Source organism: Miscanthus floridulus, chromosome 16 (assembly GCF_019320115.1).
Source record: "Miscanthus floridulus cultivar M001 chromosome 16, ASM1932011v1, whole genome shotgun sequence".
Classification (NCBI taxonomy): Eukaryota; Viridiplantae; Streptophyta; class Magnoliopsida; order Poales; family Poaceae; genus Miscanthus; species Miscanthus floridulus.
This window is the reverse complement of record NC_089595.1, coordinates 3,744,987-3,751,550: the sequence shown is the minus strand read 5'-3', so window position 1 is coordinate 3,751,550 and position 6,564 is coordinate 3,744,987. Positions and strand designations below refer to the sequence as shown.

The window sequence follows — 6,564 nt, the reverse complement described above, 5'->3', positions numbered from 1 at the left end:
GCTTGGATTTGGGAGGAACGAGAAAAAGAAGCGGTGAAGAAGCATGGAGAGACCTGCAGGAATGATGAATGGTTGTTTATTTGGGTTGTTTGACTGTCTTTCTCTGTAACACCCTACGTTCAAAACTGCTTATAGCTCCGCACGTGGAACAAGTCTGCATATGTGTAGCACCCTTCTACACTTTTGTCCTCGCTTCGTGTAAAAGGGTTAATCTAAATGTGCTAGGTTTGGAATGACAAGGTGGCCCTCACCCTCCTAAACTTCTAAGGTGGAACGGGCCTGCATATGCGTAGCACATCTCTTACGCTTCCGTCCTACTTCGTGTAAAAGAGTTAACCCGGAGGTGCTATGTTTGGAACGATAAGGCTTATAAGTTGGTCCTCACCCTCCTAAACTTTCAAGGTGGTACTAAACCCACCAACTACAACCACACATGAGCCACTTGAGTCACATAGGTCAACTTCAAAACTACTACAGGCTACTAATGGGTCTAGGTTTGTTACATTCTCTTTACTTTGCTGACATGTGCTACGGAGCTTTCCTCTATGACTATCTGGTTGCACTACAACATGTGAACAGTATGGATCACCACGTGGGCTTCACTGGAAAGCAGCATTGCTTGTACAGATCTGCCTCGGTTCCTTGATCTAGAGACCCCTCAAACATTATATCCCAGCGCATTGCATTGCGAGCCTTGCTTCAGTTTAGCTTGATAATGTATTCTGTCGGGATGTGTACCAGAACTAAATAGGCTCCTTGCATTGACAGTTCATCTTCCCCGTGGAGCTCAACCAGGTTCCTGTTGCCTCAGCTCATATACGCATAACGCATGGTTCTGATAGTTCCCTTCCACACACACACACATACATACGTACACTATTTTAGAGCCTGGGCTCCAAATAGCATTGAGGGCACCGGCGGAGCGCCGCTTGCCTCCGGCGACCATTTAATGGTACCCCTCGTTTATTTATTATTACCATATACTATGCTTAAAGGAGAATAAAAGTGCACGTCTTTTATTCAGCCTGTTCGCTTGTTGGTTTCAGCCAGCCCAAACCCGCCAGCCAACAGTGTTTTCCTTTCACAACAAACCAGCACCAGCCAGCCCAAACCAGCCCAGAAACCAACCAGCGAACAGGGCGATTACTGCCTCCGGCGACCATTGAAGTCTTTTAATTACGTCGTGAGGCCGTGAAGACCGCCTTGATGGCAGCTCATGCCAATTTAGAGCAAGTATAATAACGTTTTTTAGCCAGTAGGGAGGAGTCCACATCGACACGGACACGTCGGAGAGAGATTATGGAGCGAGCGTTTCCCATCTCGCCCCCTTGCAGCTCATGGTCCGAGAAAAAAATTATTTCTCGCAGCCGTCTCCTAGCTCGCTATCGGCAAGAAGCCGACGCTTCGCTCTCCTGTCTCTCTCCTTCCCGATCCCGTGCTCCACACCATCTCTCTCGACGCCAAATCGGCATGCTCTCCCACCAAATTGCTTCCCCGCGCGCCAGATTGATTGTTTGCGCGCCAAATCGAACGATTTAAGCCTCAATTCCTCCCCAATCGACCTCTCTCCCAAACCCTAGACACCACACCGACCGGCCGCCGCCGTTGCCTGTGCGAGATGAGTAAGAAATCGAAGAGAACCTCTGCGCCGACACCTATGGAGATTCCCCGGCCGGTGGTTCAGCCTGTTGGCGCCCCGGGCACTCAGCCTGTTCAACCAGCATCCATCCCTTCCATGTTCGGACCCGGCATGTGGTGTCCGCCTCACCCGCCGCAGTGTTTGCCTCCTTCATCCACACCATACTGGTTCGGTGGCGGCATACAGCAACCAGGCGTGGCAGGTTCGTCAGCTCAGCAACCAGGCATGACTGGTTCGTCAACTCAAGGGGCTTGGTGGACACCTGCTGTTGCTGGTATTGGTGGCTCAAGGCATTCTTGGCCTACGGCTGACAGTCAAGAAGATTCTGATGTGCTAGTATGGTACGTGATCCATTCTTGATTAATATTGTTTTGTGGCCCTTTTAAGTATTCTTAGTTATTTAATTTTGTTCTGTAATTAGATGGCTTATATTTTGCTCTGTAATTAGATGGCTTATATTTCATATGAGAGACTTCTGCAACAAAAATGATGCATATTTTTTTCTAGCAATATTTGTGGTGTTTCTTATCTAGCCTAGATGTCTGCGCGATCCCTCATGGTCTGATCAGGAGATTAGTTAGTTTATATTTATTTTTGGCAGGGCTAATCTAGTACACAAGAATTCAGTATTCATATTTATTTTTGACAGGGGATTAGATTCTCACCCTCCTGGTGGGTTTGTTAATATGTTGAAGAGCACACCACAAGTTGCAAGCAATAGGACTGCATCACAGGCAATCCATATTGACAGTGACAACAATGATGCTGATCATAGTAGGTCTGAAAAGCGCTTGACATGGACAAAAGAGGAGGATCTTAAATTGGTAAGTGTTTTTTTAATTAAAAGGCATTATGCGTTACATTGCTAGCACACACATCAATTGACATCTATTGATAATGTTGCAGGTTAGTGCTTGGCTGATGAATTCAAATGATCCCATCCAAGCCAATTATAAGAAGAATGATCAGTACTGGAATGGTGTTGCTGAAGGTTTTAACAGAACCGTCCCAAAAAATCGAGTTAGATCAGCTAAGCAAGTAAAGGATAATTGGTGGAGAATTAAGCTAAGGTTTGGTTGGTTTTGTGGTAACTAGAAGGAGGCTGATTCTATGTGGGGTAGTGGTGAATCAGAAGATGATGTAATGAAGAAGGCACTGGCAAGTTACGAAGAAGATCACAAAAAAGATGGTCCATTTACGTATAGGCATTGTTGGGAAGTTCTTTCCAATGAACCAAAATGGGAAGCCTATTTGGAACGCCTTAAAGATCTAGAGCCAGAGAAGAGAAAGTTTAGTGTTGATGAGGAAGTGGAGCAGCAGTTCTCTCTGGATGATGTTAGAGATGGACGACCAATGGGGGGCAGGAAAGCTAAAGAGCTACGCAAGAAAAAGAAAAAGGACCAGCCTTCTATAATAGATATCGAAGATGAGCTTCACAGCTTTTTAGATGCTCAAAAAGCTACAAATGAAGGGCGTACAGAGATGTTAGAGACACAAAGGCGTGTGTCTAGTGAGAAGCTTGAATCTCGGAGGCTTGCTCACCTTGCAGCAAAACAAAACAAGGAGGCAGTTATGCTAGAAACATATCGATCATTACTGACGCAAGACACAACTGGAATGGATGAAGATGTGAAAGTCGAGCATATGTTGGCATTGAGGTGCCTGAGGGAGAGCTTATTTTAAAAAAATGACTAAGGTATTCCTTACGGCTCCATTTATTATACTGAATGATTACTATGCTGAAAATGTGGACTGTTAGCATGCAGTCCAGATACCCATACATGTAGTCAATACTCCAGATAACCATATTACAATTAAATTGCACATAACTACAATGCAGTGCAGAACTACAACACGTATCAGAACACTCTATATAATCTCCTCATCTTTCTATTCTGGCTGCAAGGAAAGATGTGGAGCGTGCTTTTGGGGTATTGCAGTCCCGTTTTTCCATTGTTCGTCGTCATGCACGCCTATGGAAGAGAAAGAGTATTGGAAGGATCATGCTAGCTTGTGTGATTCTCCACAATATGATAGTGGAAGATGAAAGAGAGGATGTTAAAATTCATATTGACTTGAATGAGAATCCAGGGGCATCATTTGCTCCACCTCCTGAAGTGAACACTAGTCGTAATCCACGCTTTGCCGATGTCATGCGTAGAAAAGCTGTTATCCGAGATCGTCCACAGCATACCCAGCTTAAAAATGATCTCATTGAGCACATTTGGCGCAAGTTCGGAAATAGGCAACGTAACTAGTCATGGTAGAATTCTGAAACCTGCATGTTTCTGTTGTTTTTTCCCTTTATAGTGAGAACTAACATGATGTCTTACATGTATTTTTCCAGGAATCAAGACCGGGCATGGTGTACTGAATGCTGCAGATGCTACTTGTAGGTATCCACTCTAAAATTCTGAACATGTTGTCTTGAACGTATTTGATCCACACTTGTCCACAAACTTGAACTTTTCTAGCTAATTTTCAGGACCCGTATGTTTAACTTTGACACTATTATGCTTACAGTGTTGTCACTTGATGCAAATGTGCTGGCTGCTCCATTCTACCGAAGTTGCTTCTATCTCCGTCGTCTAGATCTATGTGCTAGCGAACTCTTGCTTGAACTTATCAGTGTGCTAGTTAATGAACTTATTTAGGCGCCGTTCGGTTTGGCATTCCCGGCCATTCAAGGCCAGGATTAGTTCCTCTTCAGTATAAATTATCAAACTGTTCCGGCTCTAGAATAGTTCCAGGCCATTCCTGGCTTCTAACGAACGAAGCCTTAGCATGGCTTGGTTGATGTTGTTTCACTAGTTGGAGAAAAAAATTCTCTAAAGTTCTGTGGATCTCATTTCAGTATACAGTCATGTCTTGGCTTAGTATTTTTCATTTATCCACATGTTTCCATCATATTATTATTGTTTGGTGAATGGCTACAAAGATATCTATCACAGCTGATGGCATGTACATGGGTTTCTACATGTTGACATTAAATGCTTATATTTTTATTATAGTACACCTCTCAGCTGGCTCACTGTATAGATTGACTGTATGATTAGCTGTAAGTGATATGGCAGCTTCTCTCAGCCGACAGTCCATTAGCCTTGCTCTTATAGTAGTCTATATATAGCAGCCCATCCGGTCGCCGCTCCCTCCCTAAGAGCAAGGCTAATAATACAGCCGATTTGTTGGCTATAAGGTTCTTTGCAGCCTTCTCTCAGCCCACTCATATAGTAGTTAGCTATTTACAGTTAATACATAGCACACTTATCTCTCCTCGTTTCTCCTCTCCTCTCTTTTCCACCTCAGCATTTAGTCAGCTTACACCTACTATTATACTCGCTCTAATCCCTCCCCATCCGCAATAATTTCTCCACACCGGGCAGCGCGCTCTCGGTCCGCGTGCACACGACGCGCTCGGGCGGTGGTGGCGCGTCCTCGCCTCGCGCGGACGACGTGCCCCGACGGTGGCGGCGCACCCTCGACCCGTCCGCACGGCGCGCCCTGGTGGTGGCAGTTGCAGCGCACCCTCGATTCGTGCTCGCGACACGCCCGGTGGTGGCGCGGCCCGTCCCAGCGGGGATGGCGGCCACCGGCGGTGTGGCGACCCGCCCCACACGGACGTCGCACTGCTCGCATCCTGGGAGCTCGTCTTCCTCGCCGCCGCCGTCGTGGGTGTCATCCTCGGCGCACACTCACGGCAAGCAGCGACCCCGTGCTGAGAGGCGCGGCAGTCTGCCCGCTGGTGGACGGATCTTGCGGAGCGGCGGCCGGCGGCCTGCTTGGGGCCAGAGCTCGTGGTGCGGACGACCTCCCCACCTCGCCCCCATCAGGTTACGGCGGCCCCGACCCCACCATGGTGCTGCCCACTCGACGATGGCCATCGCCGACACCACCGGCGGCCTCCGATCCCCGACCCCACCACCGGGGGCGGCAGCGGCGACCACACCTTCAACGCAGACCGGTGGCGGCTTCTGCGAGCTCGCGTGGCGGCGCTGCGTTGGGCGAAGCGAATGCGGCTTCATGGCTGGCGGAGCGAACGGCGTGGTGGATCCCAGCTCTATCCGGTCGGTGCCTCCTCTCGTAGAATATCCAGCCGCAGCTCTCTTTGTTCAGTTGACTTCTTGCCAGGTTCGTGTGGATGTTCGATTCGGATCGGATGGTGTATGTGTGTGTGCGCTTATGCTTTTGCAATGCAAAATCGATTTGAATAGATGGACCAAATACATGCTGGCGTTTGTGAATTTAATCTAGCATGTGTTTCGTTTTGGTAGTATATATTTGGCACCAAATGATTAATTGTTCTTTATAATAGCCTATTTGTTTCTACTTTCTAGTTATGGCTGAGATATGAATGATTCTGACTTATGTTGCAGGCCTGACTTATGTTCAGGTGGCCAAAGGATAAAGTACTCGAGAAGATGCTAGATTGTCCAAGACTGGGCCTTGTTCAGATCGCAAGAGTTAGAAAAATTTGGCACTGTAGTAATTTTGTTTGTATTTGATAATTATTATCTAATTATGGACTAACTAGGTTCAAAAGATTCGTCTCGTAATTTATAATCAAACTATGTAATTAGTTATTTTTTTTATCTATATTTACTGCTGTATGCATGTGTCCCTAGATTGTGATGAAGAGAGAGTGAAAAAACTTGGAATTTTGAAGCAATCTAAACAAGGTCTAGTTAAGGAAACTCCCCTCGGGAACAGATGAACAGCCAGCAATAGATTGGATTAATCCTATGGAATTTTTGTACAAAATTTTGATGAATCAAATCTAGTTGCAATGGATTCAGAGATGTTTGTTCATGGTCTATCTGAATCTGACTAATTACTACATTGCTCGAAGATTTTAAATCACTAATTACGTTTATGAAAATCAATTAATTATTACTACTTGAGCTTATCCCTACGATGCTAAAATATTT

At 46.1% G+C, this 6,564-nt stretch overlaps 1 pseudogene; it reads left to right on the top strand.

Moving 5' to 3' along the window:
- The first annotated feature begins 1,618 nt into the window (after positions 1 to 1,618).
- Positions 1,619 to 6,317, top strand: LOC136510165 (uncharacterized; annotated as a pseudogene).
- Positions 6,318 to 6,564: the final 247 nt, after the last annotated feature.